General features: G+C 28.2%; 1 protein-coding gene across 1 annotated transcript in view; it reads left to right on the forward strand.

Moving 5' to 3' along the window:
- Nucleotides 1-16,161, forward strand: part of LOC129962517 (fibrillin-2-like) — a 286,239-nt gene that overhangs the window by 43,464 nt on the left and 226,614 nt on the right. The window lies entirely within an intron of this gene.

The following is a 16,161-nucleotide window of genomic DNA, read 5'->3' on the forward strand; positions in this document are numbered from 1 at the left end:
TTCATGTTGAAAAGATTAATTAATGTCCTTAAATCAAAAATTAAGAGAGTTTGTACAAATTAAGCCAATAAAGCCAAGAACTTGCTTTATGCTAAAAAAGTAATGAAGAAAAAAACAAAACACACTTGATGAATGTATTTTAATCATAAAATAAACGAAATTATCCCTGAAGCAAAGAGACAATACGTGTTTTGTCTAGAAAATACGTGTTTTGTCGTGTTTTGTCTTTTTTCAATACTAGTGACAATACGTGTTTTGTCTTTTTTTAATACTAGTGACAATACATGTTTTGTCTTTTTTTAATACTAGTGACAATACATGTTTTGTCTTTTTTTTAATAATAGTGAATAAAGCGTATGTCTGCAATGTACTGGAAGACATTATTTCAATATTTCCATAATATTATTACAATATTTCCATAATACAAATCCTTATCAAGTACATTACGGAATCTGTAAAAGGGTTGACCCTCTCCCGGGCTATACTTTCTAATATATGTAAACGTAATAATTCACAAAAATAGACTTCAATAAATGAAACTGAATATGTGATCTTGTGATTATAATTGTAGTTGTATATCAGATTTTTAACAAGTTCAAATACAATCGAATATATCTAAAATATCTATACTCGATTTTCGTGTTCTAGTGTTTTAAACGCATGCCAGCGATTAATCGCCAATGGTCACATGGCTGATGCAATAAAAATGCTAGATTAACGCCAAAGATTTATATTTCATAATCATTGTTCTCCAGCGTTATGCAAGGAACTCATTGCTTTACCCATTGCCCACCATTTTAAACGGTGAAAGGAATTTATTTTCTTGAAGAAGTATTGAAACCATCAAAAAAATTGGCAAGCTATTATAAATATATTTAGTTTTTAATATATATTCAAAATATTCCACTGCATTTCTACAGTTCCTTTACTTTTTCAAACAACTTTAGGTCGATTAAATTTTGGAAATTTAAAAACACTTTTCAACATCTAAGCACATTAACAAGAAATGGATAAATTATTTCTCAGAACACGGAAATAAAATATTTTTAGTTTATTTTCACTTTCTCGTATGCAAAGAGAAAGTATTGTGATCATACAAAAATTCAAACTCCAGATTATGACAGATCTCCAGGTTTTAGACCTCTCTGAGTTCGAAAACACATTTTTGGCAGTATGTCTGTCTGTCTATGACAAAGATAATTTAGAAACGCTTTGAGCTAGATGAATGAAATTTAGTACATGTTTTTATACCAAATTTGTAAATTTCTATTAAATTTTGGGCAAAATCCATTCAGAAAAGTCTGTCTATCCGGCTGTTCGAATGTAAGTTACACTATAACCACAAAACTAAGAGAGCTAGGTGAATAAAATTACAATTCATAGATTTAATATCTATAATGTAGACACTATCAATTTTTCAACCAGATTCAATCGGGTGTTGACCATCTGTCAGTCTGTGTGTTCGGATGCATGTAAACATGATAATTCAAAAATGCAATGATTTCAATATATCAAATCTGCTATGTGATTTTGTAACTATATTCATAGTTCAAATTTTGATTCCAATCAATTTGGAAGAATAAATCGGAAATACAGATTTTTGCGAATACTATTAACCACATGCCAAGGATTAATCGCCAAAAAACTCGCCAAGTGTCACACGATAGATTCAATAAAAATGCTGGATTCACGCCTATTGTATTCCATAATTATTTTACACCAATTCCATAACGTGCCACTACCGCTGGTTTAGAGAGGATGTAAGAAAGTTTTTGAGAGACCACTTCCGATGGTTTTAATTTTATGAAAGAACCATTACTTCACCATATGAAAGCTGAATAGATGTTTTTTTTAATTATTTGATATAAAATTAAAATTAATTGAGTTGGTGTCAAAACTCTACATTGCCGCTCCTGGACTAAGTTTCAAATTATTGCATAATTTTGCAGCTGATATATGAATAATTTTGACAAAACTTTCTATACAAATTCGAATATTCATCGATTAAGAATATAATAATTAAAAAGTTGAAAGTTTGTGAATTCATAAAACTTGGCGGAAAACAATAAATTTTCATCCATTTTTAAAAAATTTTTAAAACATATGTGTGTGAATAGGTGTCGTAAATGAATTTTATATTTTTATTTCCCTTTATTTAATTCTTCACCAGTTTGTTATAAAATCTTTAAAAATATTTTTTTCATGCTTATTCTAATACATATTTTTCTCTGAAAAATATTGCATTTTAATAAATTACTACTTCATTTTTATAATTTTGATATGAAACAATAAATAAAAATGAAAAATGGGGAATATAAGGCAGATGTTCTATTCTATTGCAGATGTTGCAGATGTATTATATTCTATTGCAGATGTTGCAGATGTATTATATTCTATTGCAGATGTATTCTCTTCTATTTGTTTTTGTTTTTTTTCCGTACAGGAACCGATAGTTTTCATTTATATTTTTATATATAAAGATCTTATATAGATAGAATATTTTTAAAAAATGAAGACTCTCATACATCCTAATGTTTCTAGACAAAGTTTATCAATATATGATGGCAACAAAATAAACAAACATCACTTTAACACCATTCTTTATTCTGACACAGGTCTTTGATTTCAAGCTGTGTTTTTTTTTTCAATGTCAAACACATTTTTTTAATCAATTTTCAAATAACTGCGTTCACTGTTCTGCGTTTTCTATTTTCTTTAAACTTTCTAACTATCTCTGTAACTATCAGAAGCATGTTATTGGAAGAAAATGTTTAGAACTGAACAATTCATTCTTTCTTTCTTTAGGTATCCGTTGATGGATTGCGCCACATAATCGATTCGATTTCTATTGTTTTATTCATTTTAAACCAGATGGGACTTACCCATCAATAAACAAAATAACAATATATATTTTGAAACAACTATTACAATTTTGAAGTTTTCCATGCAGTTTACATTTATATTATTTAGAAAAGCTTCTCGAGATAGGTAAGAGTTAAAAATTTCGATTTCTTTATTGAAAATAAAACTAAATTTTAACTGAGTAATTGTAAAAAACTACTAAAAGGAAGTCATTTTTACTTTTCAATACATTGTAAATATTAATTTTGAGTAAAATTTATTTTTCAAAGCGTTTTAAAATTTATATTTTTTATAATTTAAAAATCAAGGGAAAGACAATTTTCAATATTGAACTATGTTATTTGATACCAATTTCTGTGCTTTATTAGACTCGATTTTTAAATTGTCTGAGTGAAGAACAAAATTCAACTCAAATTACAGCGGTTAATTCAAAGTACATAAAGCGAATTTCATGTCCTAATCCATTCGTCTGTCAGGTTGGTAATTTTCAAAGATTTGAAATGCATTTAATATTTTATGCGCTCTTTTATTTATGCCTAACATTGTTTAGATTGATGAAGTAGGGTGTATCAAATATTCATAAATAAATCTATTCACATTTTGAAAGAAAAAAAAACATTAAAAGCGTACATACATAAAAGAAACAAAACTTCTTTCCAACATAGAAGTAAATTATGGAATAAGAAACAAATTGCACAAAAAGTTCTTTCCATGTATGATTACATTTACATACTTCTATAGAATATTATTTATAAAATAAAAATAAGCACAATGCGTATAAAATGATATTTTGAAATTTAATGCGAGGGAGTTTACTTTTGAAAAATCGGAAATAGATGGACTTTCATCTTATAATCCAAGTTTGTTTGTTTTTAAATTATTGTCTCATATTTTCATGGGGGAAAAAACCTTTGTTTTAAAAGTAATATCAATAATGACTTTCAAAAGACAATTTTCAGAAACTCTGGAAAGAAAGGAATGATATTTAGGGGTTTTTTTTCCTTTTTAGGATAGTTTTTATTTGGCTATGGAATACCACGTTCCATTTTATTTTCTTTAAATATAAAAAGAATTCCATCGTATTGCAGATCTTCTAAAAAATAAGTAAATGGTGAAATGATGTTTGATGTTATATATTTTTTCTGTGGAACAATACGATAGAAAAAATCATTTGGATGTCTTCCCAAGATTCGTTGAAAGAAATTGTATAAGCTGAATAGGGTTTTCTTTTCTTTAATACTGGAAAAAAATACAAATAATTTTTCAATGCGGAACTCGGACAATTTTCAGAATGTATATGGATATACATAGGAAAAGAATAACATTTATTATAACATAAAATGTAGATGTCCACATTTTTATACGATTATAGTTTTCAAAAATTATGTTTTTAATGCATTTTGTTACATTTGTTGGATTAAAGAATGAATAAACACAGCAATCAAGAATTGAGAAATTCAGGTAATATGTAGTTTTAAATTTTATGTTTATTATTATATGATGTTATGGGATTTTATATCCATATAATTATAATTCATCAAAAAAAAAATCCTGCCTACGAAAGGGCGCTTACAATTATTCAGAATTAGATATCGCACTGCATGATTATTAAGGCTTCAGGACTAGAAGGTCGTGGATTTAAGGTTGTAAAAGAACCGCCGAGTGCAAAGCTTCACCCCCCCCCTTTGATGTGATGTGGATGATTGGAAAAGAGAAATTTCAAATTTCAAGAGAAATTTCATCAAATGAGTACGATTCAAATATGTGAGGTCGGTCACTGAAAGGATAAAGTGCTGTTTTAAAATGGAACAAAATTTAAATTAATAAAAAACTTTTTTTGCATTAGCTACATAATTGTTTTATACAAAACCTACCATTATTACTTTTCAGTCTGGTTTGCAATTTGTTTATTAACAAATAGCTCAAAGCCAAAAATTTTTTAGGTTCATTACATTATTTTTTTATTAAATAAATTATTAAACATATTTGATCTTCGCATTGCAACGAAGTTTGGACTCATAGATTGAACTACGGTGGCATTAGCAGAAATATTTATTGGAATGAATTCTTGAATGTTTCATCTCGCCTTTTGAGTAGCTATTAATTACAATTGTTCATCTGTTATAAATATTTTCAAGCATCATATCGCTTAGTAAACAGCTTCATTTATCAAAATTTTCCTAGTTTTACCTTAGGTAAAAGATGTTTAATTTTTTAACCCAATTATAAATATTTCTGACTTTTTTTTCAATATAATTACAGCATGAGATGACATATCCAAACCATATATAGAAAAAATAAATAATAAATTTACGTTGCAAAAAATTCAATCTCTTCTTTCTCATCCAAAAATTGAAAAATCGAGGTAGGTCGTGTTGCTTGCTCAGTGATGGTATGTAAAACAGTTGATGAAACTATAATATTCACATTTAAATCGAAATATAAAGAGGCAATTAAACTGTCAGATATTATAAAAAAACCCAGCGAGGAATGGTTTCCTCAAATCTTTTTTACATACTCTCCTTTAGAGGTATGTAAGAAAGATTTGCATAAAATCTTTCACCATTGCATAAAATTTTCACCAATCTCTCTAAAATTCTCTTCTCACCATTGCATAAAATTGTAGACCGGTTCCAAATTTGGTGCAAATCTATTTTATAAATGGTATGCATTTGTACCAAAGATTATCTCTGTAGCTGTTTATATTTGTAGTTAGTATGTACACGTGTACTTAGAAAATCGGACAGGCAAATTTCTGCTGCATGGATTTTGATCAAAATTTTGTTGCTCTTATATATTTGGCGTAAAGACCACATAATAAATTTCGCCTTTTCAGGCCAAAGAATTTTTGAGCTATTGTGTTCGCAAACAGAGAAACAGACATAATTCTAAATATGTGTTTTTCAGGTTCAGTGAAGTATGAGACATGGAAATTTGCCAAAATCTCGAGTTCAAGAGTTTTTGACGATGTTAATATTTTTACTCTTTGTATATTTTGTATATGAGGAAGTAAAAATTCATATTATATATTTAATTTTTAGCCCAACTGATCTACTGTGTAAATATGGGAATAAATAGCAATTTCTTTAGGAAATAAAACTTTGTTTAATAATAATTAGAAGAAGTTAATTTGAATTAAACACCAAAGTGATGGTCCCTAGCTTCCAAATAACTTTTTCAGCATTTAAATGCTGATTAAGATTAATCCACATTAATGATCCACATTAGATTAATCCACATTAATGCCAACTATATATTCTATATACATATATAATTCAGTTTTAAGCATACACATATATAATTCAGTTTTAAGCATACACATATATAATTCACTTTTAAGCATACACATATATAATTCAGTTTTAAGCATACACATATATAATTCAGTTTTAAGCATACACATATATAATTCACTTTTAAGCATACACATATATAATTCACTTTTAAGCATACACATATATAATTCAATTTTAAGCATACACATATATAATTCAGTTAAGCAATTCAGTTTTTTTGTTTATATTGCTAAGTTCATTTATTTATTCCATCGAATCGTAAATTAATTTTTTCTGCCAAATTTTAACTGTCAATATTAAAATTGCTTTAAATTCCAAAAAGAATTTCGGTTATATAAGAGTGTAATGCAAGACATTATACAAAGTAAAAAAAAATATAAGAAATCATAACATTTTGAATGAAATTCCTTAGCAAGAAATATAAAATATTTATCTTCGAATTATTTAATTCTATTCTGCAGTTTGTTGTTCCAACATCTTGTTCAGGATAACACATGATACAAAGTAAGGTATACCATAATATATATATAAGGAAAAAAAAGTAGCTTCAACGTTAATCTGTTAATCTCTGGAGAACACTATAAAAATGAGCTATGAATTATAGTGCTTAACAAAACTTTTACTTTTTCAAAAGGAGAATACATTTTATTCTTTCTCAAATATAAATTCTCACACATTTTTAACATCAGTTTTTCATTGTTTATGTACATATTATAATACAATTCATCATTCAAAAGTGATTACGTTGAGAAACAAGTTCCTCTAGATTGAAAAGCAATATGTACTTTAAAATGATTTTATTCTTATATTTGTTCTCAGATCATCTCCCATTTAATTTATGCACTTCTTCATCTCTGAATATTTTGCCTTTCCTCTCGCTCTTCCTTCCCATTTTCTTTCTCTACGTAACAGGTGTTTTCGTTGCGTCGCATATTAAGCGATGGAATTTCTCTCAGAAACTCCGAGGCAATTTCCTTGCCGGCGCATAAGAAAATCACATTGCATACATATTGCTGGATTATTAAAAGCTTATTTGTTGTACCATTCGATAAGGAAAGATTAATTTTTCCAGCCTAAAGGGATTAATTATGGAAAACGAAGTCTCTTCACTTCACTTATTTTTTTTATTCTTTTGAAATTAATTGGAATTTAAATTTTGCATTAAGTTATTTACAAACGAACAGTTTCGTCGAATTGACTGAGTTTTCAAAATATGATTAAATTCGTATTGGAACCTTGTTTTTTTAAACATATCAATACGAATTTCTTTACTCAAAAGACATAGAAAAAAACTGAAATAATCAAACTTAAATATAGGTTATTATGAATGATAAATAAAACGCAATTTTCTGAATCCATATCAGATAAGAAAATTCTTTCCTACAGAAATAAAATTTATTATAAATTTTATATATGGGCCTCATGTACTTAAAAAACATTTAAATTAGGTATCTTAAATACATTTCCAACAGATTATATACTTAATAACCATATATAATTATATTTCAAAAAGGAATATTGCTCAAGAATATTTTTTTTACTTTTAACGAAGTAGTGTGATTCCTTATTAGCATATTAATCTTTTATTCAAAGGCTTGATCAATAATTTTCTACCAATTAGCAGACTAAGAAATCAAATTAAAAACCAAATTCTAAATCAGCATTGAGTAACTTTCGCATAATTAGACTTTATTTAAGACGTGAAAAGCCTAATTAATAATCCAAAAATATGATTTCAGATTTTGTAATATTTTTCCTAAAGGTTATGAGGAATCAATATTGTAGGCGAGTTCTCTACCTTTTGATTTGAGAAAGTTCAAACAATGAATCTTGTTGGTAGGAATAACTGTATCTAAATAAGACTTTCACTATAAGTTTTCCAAAATTACAAATTAGTAAAAAAACCTAAGAATAATTTACGTCTCGGTGATACAATTCATTATTATCTGTATTATTATCAAAGGGAATATTACACATACTCTATATAAACTTTATTTATATTCTTTGTGTTATAAAAGAATTCCAATATTTTTCAGTTAGTTTATAGTTTAAACTTATAAGGGGAGGTCATTAACATAAACAAAATTTAAATTCTATCCATAGCCTTAGTTTTCAGAAAATGATCATTACACTTGCATATGACCTTCCAAAATTTATAATTTTGTCAAAGATCCTTCTTGGTTCTTTTCATTATAAATCGTCATGCGACATTGTATAATGAGATGTAAAAGTAATTCTAAGCTAACGCAGACTAATTGTGTAATAATACAGTGCTATTGTTATTGTATAAATGTTGCAAGAATTGAAACCATATTATCGAATTTTTTGTGTAGAGATGATGGATTGATTTGTTTCATGACGTCACATTTCAAATCTAAATGAGGATGATTAGAGACAGCCGGATTTTTGAATTTTATACTTTAGTCAAATGATAACGATAACACTTGTAATGGCTGTAATTTATGAAAGTGTTTGCTTAAATAAAGGAAAGAATATTATGCTGATTATCAAATGCAAATTTGGTATTTTTAGAAATTTACTGCCGCAGGTTTACTTGGCAATTTTCAATTTACGCCAAGATCTATTTTTCATATGCCAAAATTTTGATAAGATCATAGTTTTCTACATAATGCATTTCACTTGAAGCGATTGATTGCAACGATTTCAACTGGCGATATTTCCTATTTTTGGCGATTAATAGCGGAACTCCGTAAAAATAAACAAAAATCGAAAATTATTTTTTAACTTTATTAAATAACGAATGGATAATTATTTCATGCTATTTCTCTTTCATTAAATATAATTTATTCAATTTCTCTTCTTATATCAGTTTATTTTACAGTAAGGATAAAAAATAAATACGATCTTTCAAACCAATGAAAAATGGTGTCTCATTCAAATCAGTTTTTCTCCCGTTTTAAAATCATTCTCCATTGAAGTAATTGCAAACGGCTCTTTCCAGAAGGCAGATATTTTAGAATTTCTCGGTTCGAAATCTCCAAACACTTTCACAACAAGCTAAATAGATCAGCTACAACTTTCTGGTCTCTTTCTTCCCTTCTTTCTACGAGACAGCTGATAGCGACGGAAAATCACATTTGCAACCTTCTATCGAGAAAGGAGATTTCTCACAACCAGCAAATTCCTGACTGGGTCTAAATCTATGTGAATTTTTCAGTCAGTCCTCTCCGGTTGGTATTGGCGATTCATCACGTGATCGCCCGCCGCTCTGGACGTCTTGTTGAACACTCTCAGGTAATAGCGTCACGTTCTCTGTAATGCAGTTTTGGAGCCAAAGTCAGTGGTTGGTTTGAGAGGGGGGGGGTGTAGAGGGAAGAAGTGAAAAGACGCTCTGTTTCTGGAATAATGGATGGATGGCAACGGTTAGAGTCAGGAGATCGACCTCCCGCTGAACGAAGAGATGTCTGAAATTGGATTACTAAGAGGTGGAATGGCTTCATTTTTCACAGTTCTCTTCCAACTTTTGCGCTTCATAAAAAATGGATGCAAGCAATACGGGATGAGGAATCGCAACTGTCTCGCGATTCGAAGGAATAATTTATTTTTACTGCGAAATGAAATTGATATTATCAACATTTTGAAATCTTCCCCGTATCCCTTTGGAAATGAGGTTGCCGGTATAAGACTGATTAATGTCGCTGATTTAGATCAAGGTATGAGTTCTTCGTTCCTTTTTCCTCGTCTTGTTCTGTATCAAAAGCACTTTATATGAATTGTATGACGGTTATACATCAGTTTTTGTTTCTGTCTTTTAAATAAATTGTGACACTTTCCGTCTGGTTTTATGAAACACATTTTCATATTTCATTGTTCATTTTCATCTTCTGGAAATAGACAATGTACATTCCTTTATATATCTAAAGATTTTTATCGGCTTCTAGAATTCACGGAATCCATATAGAAACGAAATTCGTTATTTGTTAAAATAATCTCTACGGAATTTATTGCGGAAGCTATCTAAAAAAATCATAAAAAAATGGTACAAACAAATATGATTCAGAAGTATGGATATGTGTTAACAATTTTTATAAAATATATTTCGAATTAAAGTAGTTTTTCAATGTATATTCAAAATGTTCCGCTTTCCTTTAGTTTCTCAAACAACTTTAAGTCAACTAAATTTTGGAAATTTAAAAACACATTTCAACATTTAAAACATTTACAAAAAATGAATAAATTATTTCACATAGCACGAAAGTAAAATATTTTGAATATATTTTTACTTTTTCTTAAATAAAGACAAAATATTATAATTATATGCAAATTTGAACTAAAGATTTTGACGAATCTTTACGCTTCAGACCTCTCCAAGTTCGAAATATATATATATATATATATATATTTGGAATTATATCTGTCTGTCTGTAATCACGATAAAAACAATTTGATTTGGAGTAGAGCTGGAGCATATATGATCTTTGTAGATTTCTTTCAAATTTTGAACTCAGTCCGTCCAGAGAAAGTGTCATTAATCCAAATACAAGTGAAATCAATAACTGTAAAACGAAGAGATTTAAATGAATAAGATTTGACACACATTTTGGTCTCACATGTTATGATAGTTTTTTTTTACCAAAATTTATAACATGGGAATTCATATTTCAATCTAAACTTTTTCTCTGATTTATAGAAAAAAATATTTTCGGAAAAATATGTTCTGTAAAGGAATCTTTCATTCTAAATGGTCCTAATTATTTTTAATCTTTTCCAATTTTTATGGGTTTTTTTATATATATATTTTACTTCAAGACGTTTCTTATTTTTTCTGTAATTTTTTCGAAGCGTTTTTCAGTAATGATTCTTCTCTTACTTTTATCCTTCCAAAAAAAAAACCCTTTCTTTTGTTATATTAAACCTTTCTGAAAGGACTTCTGCTTCTTTTAGTTGCGCAAAGATTGCCCTTGTAGTTTTTTTTTTTTTTTTTTTTTTTTTGAAAATGCGCTGTAATGAAGTGTTTGCCGACAGTGCTTTAACAATTCCCTCGGGTTATTTCTACTTTCAAGGAGATAAGAACTAAGATACTTTTCCACCTTTACTGTCCGAATTTCACGACTTCTTATCAAGTAATCACAAAAAGGGGTCTGGCTATAAAATGCACGCCCTAACACTGCAAGAGAAAGAGTTCTAAATACGCATTAACGAACGAAAACAAATTTGCATAAAACTCAACTAGTTGAGTCTGAATTTTCCTTCCTGTTCCTGATTCAATTTTCCTACTATGAAATTCGTAATCCAGTTAAACTTATTTTATGTCTCTCGGAGAGAAGTTTTATTTTATGTGGCAAAAGGTTTTTAGAAGAACTTCGTGCTGAGGTTGTCAGATTTCCGTGTTAAAACAAAAATGTATAATCTATTTGAAATCTCCGATAAAAATTTGATTTTCAAATTATGCTGATAATTTATAGATAGCAGAGAATTTAACCGAAATCGTTTTCTGCACTAAAATCTTTCACTAAAAAGATTTTAGTGAAAATAAAATTTTGAAAATGCTTTTATCATTTCACTAAATTTACTTTTAGACAATCTTCAAACTCATGAGGTAACTAGATGAGTTGAAACAAATCACATTGAACCTAAATTGACGTTTATTTTATTTTGTAACTAAGAAATCATATAATATTTTCTTGTGTATGTGAGCTCACATATCTTTTTCTTCGTCTGATTGAGATACTAGAATGCTAGTTTGAGAACAAAAGTAAAAATGCTAAGATGGGTAATCACAAATTGACTATATAGATCCGGCCTAAAGCACACGGATAAAACTGAATGACTGGAACCCTGCGACAACAACATTGGTGGAGACTGTGGTTGAGCCCTAAGGGCCATCACTGATTCCCTTTCCTGTAGGAAGCACGTCCCGCCATCGATAACCAACCTCCACCTTTTTCTGTACTCACTAGGGAGTCGAGAACCAACCACCATATCCGAAGCTTCTCATCCTCATTTTTGAGGTCCCCCCCCCAGCAGAGCACTAAGATGGGTGTGCCTTTTTTTTTTCCTTCATTATACTATATAGTTCTGAAGACAATTTGTTATCTGCAGTCATGAACTTCCACTTTATGTAAATGCAAAAGAAAAAAAATTGTCGTCAGATGATAATCCTGTTTATTTTTAATTCAAAAAGTCTTTATTTATAAGGAAATACTCATCTGATAACAAATATTTAATTGGCACTTTTCACAGTTCAGTCATTTATGAAATAGGTCATCAATAGGGGAAAAAACATTTTGATCTAAAAATGTTTTTCATAATGAATGTATTACAAAAATAACCTAAAAATGCAGTTTTCCAAAATTAGTTATTGCATTATCAGCATGGTATTTTATGATAAATTGCAATGAATCAAGTTTTCAAGTAACACTGTCAAAGTTAGATAGAGATTGCAGCAAGAATTCGAAATCCATAAAATAATATTTGGCTTCTTAGTGCATAAATGCTTCCAGTTACTAGTGATATTACCTCGGATTCAAATTTATTAAAATGATCGCGCATTTGATATTTTAGAAATCTATATTCTCATTTTTTGGGTTTTAAATCCATCATCATACGATAGTTTGATGGTTTGACTCATTTGGGAAAATTGGTTATATTAAGTTTTATTAATAAAGTTCTGACAACGCAAAATTTAATGCTTTTGATAACTACGATTTTTTAAATTAGATGGCACATCTTATTTTGAGCAATTATTACTTCAATTAATATTAGAGAGTAAAAGATACCTGAGATATTCAAATTTGTCCAAATAAGGTTTGTCTTTTAAATAAAATGCTACTTTGAATTAGATTTAAAGACGTGGAGTTTTTTTATTCTGTGCATAAATTAAAAACACGTCATTATAAACAAATTATTAAGCAAAAGTTTTTCAATTTATAAAATCTAACACTTCAACTTTGATTAATTACCTGGTAATTTTCAGTTTATATTAGACTACTTCTGTCTAAATTCAGCTATGAATTTACCTTAAATAATGATGAGCTGGTGCATTGGGAAAACTCAATTTGAGGGATGCCTGCAAAAATAGAAATTTGTCCATCATTCGAAATTTTCATCAACTAATACAGACTTTAAAACCGTAGTACTAATCTAATAAAATTACAGAATAATTAATATCTCTAAGGAAAAATTATCATTGTTTCATCAATAAAACATTCTTTCTTTTTTTGCTGAAGCCAAACATATTGTTTATAGACTAGTATACAGAAAACTGAATTGTTCAGTCCTATGTGCACAACAGAATATTTTTTTTATATAATTTATCCCATATCTTAAAGAATTATGTAATAAAAATTTCTTTGATTCATTATAAAATTCAGTTTTTAGTTTTATTGAAAAGAATTCAAATAACGTTAATAATAATATAATAATAATTTGTGTCAGTAAAATAAATGTGCCTCTGAAAAAAATTACGGAATTAAGTTTTATGCAATCCTTTGGTCTTACGTAATCATATTCAGTAAAATATTTTTGATACTCAACTTTGAAACTTTAAAAAAGAAAAAAGAAATTTTTATTCAGTGATCAAGTTTGACCAAGTTATGGAGTTTTAAATATCGTTATTTCAAAACAATAAATTGTTTCACAAGTTTAAGCTACTCAACTTAAAGGAAACTTTGGGCACTGATTCATGTATCTTCTTTACACAGTAAATGGAATGCTGTAAAATGGCATATTTTGATAAGATAGCAATGTTCAAATTTTCATAACTTTTTCGATTTTAGCTTCTTTTCTTGATTTAAAATATTAGTGTTTCAAAAATATTTTACTAAATTTATCTCATAGGGTCGAGGGTCTGTGCAAAAATATAAAATTCACACTTTATCAAAATATTTATTAATTCAAACTGCATAAAATAATATTCTTTAATTTATTTAGACTATTTTTCCTATTCGATGCATATACTTAATATTGTTTAAAAATTAGGCGTGGTCCTTGATTAAAGTGGATATCCTATATATATCGCAGTATGTTTTCCTTAAAATGAATTGAATTATTGAGTTAATATTACAGGCATTTTAAAAAATCACAGAAAACTTTTCCTAACATTTATTTTTTCAGAAAATATATTTAATGTTTATTTCATTTCTTACAGGCATTTGTTAAAAATTATACTTTCCCAGGTTTAGTTTACAATAAAAATTGACCTCTCTTTTAATTTGAGCTTTTTCTAACATGATGGCAACGCTTTGATTAATGTTAATCTTTTTCATCAAGTTAAACTTTATTTTGTGTGAAGTAAATTATTTTAAAATATGGTTAAAATATTTTTACATAATTTAATAAAAAGAATTAAATTTATATGTTTAAAAATTTGCGTAATCGAAAGAATAAGTTTTAGAATTTTAAGACCATGCAAAAATCCTTTTTTACTCTTATTTTACTTTATGTTATCACGGGGAAACGACAAAAATTCGTTTAATTTTTAATTAATTAAAATTTCTAATCACTCGCTCCGAGGAGCACATTTCCACCCTCCAAAATACATTTGTAACAAATTTGATAGCTCTACATCAAACGGTCTAACCTGAGTAGCGCCAACACACATGCATTCGACTTTTTTTATTAGTAAAAAGGATAAATATATATTTTATTTATTTGCTTCCATCACAGATTTACTAAAAACTAAGTAATTTTTATGTACAAATGGTTTAGTAACAGATCTTCCTCGATTCCATCCCTTTTAAAATCTTCTTTCCTGAGAATCGGTCACGTTCCAGCCTCTTTAACAAATGGCACTGATGGATGATATCGAAACGAGCAGTTTGGTTTCTTTCATACACGAAATTCGGGAACTTCTAAGGGGATTTGCGGTTCTTGATGAGAAATTGAAAGTCTTACGAAGAGTTGATGAATGTCCAATATAAATCTCTTCGAAGTTTAAGCTTTTTTTACATCATTTTTTCAAGCACTTTTGGTTCTTCTTTTGGTGGAATGGGTGGGTGATAAACGCATCTAATACTTAAGTCCAAAACTACTTGAATGAATACAGGCCGAAATAATTTTTTTTTTAATTCACGGATGAATTTTTTTCCCATCTTTCGTCTTCGTTCTTGTAGGAAGTCTGGAAGGCTAAAGGAAATAAGCCCTTTCAAGTTTTTTTTGTTAAAAAACGAGATAGTTAAATAGTAATTTAACTATTTTTAATCATTATGTTCTAATGATGGTCAGTTAATTAAATTTGTCAGCTGAATGGAGGAATTTCTTCTAAATGCAGAAATGGTATTTTAAGCTTATTTTACACAGGGTTTTTTCTGTTTATTTCCCATAATATTGCACCCAAACAAATATTTCTAATACAAAGTTTCATTTAATAATGCGGGCAATTCTATGAACATATTTCAACTTCTGAGGAGGTTAATTATTAAAAATTTTTAAATATTAAATTTTTATACAGCCCCCGTAATTGAAAAGTGTCATTTATTAAAATATTTATTTTACATTCATATATTTTCGTACAAAATTTCAGGTTTCTGTCTACCAAATTTGAGTAGATTCTACGTATCTCCTAACGTATTTCTAAATTCAAAAGGACTTATCATAAATTTAGAAGTAAACATGTATTTTAGAAATGTAAATTTATTCAGTACATAAATGCTATCATTAAGAAAAATCTGTCATGTAATACAGCATTCAATCATACTGACTAGAATGAAAGTTGCGACACACGAATGATGTTGTTCGTTTTAACAAGTCGATAATTGATTTTACGAAGAAGGGAAAAGAAACTCGTGAAATTGATTTTTTGAGATATTTCAAAAATGCAGTGCAGTTCCGAAAAACAAATAAAAAAAATTTCTTTGCTCGCAATTATGTACGTGATAATAATATTTCCTAAAAAAATATTGTTTTTCAGTAACGAATAGTTCAGTAACAGTTCTGAAATTAGGATAATTTATGATGCAAGTATTCTTAATGTAGCTGTACGCATTTGTAAATTTTGTTAGAAGAATGCAGCTTTATATATATATATCGAAAGCATTCATTT

Source organism: Argiope bruennichi, chromosome 3 (assembly GCF_947563725.1).
Source record: "Argiope bruennichi chromosome 3, qqArgBrue1.1, whole genome shotgun sequence".
Taxonomy (NCBI): Eukaryota; Metazoa; Arthropoda; class Arachnida; order Araneae; family Araneidae; genus Argiope; species Argiope bruennichi.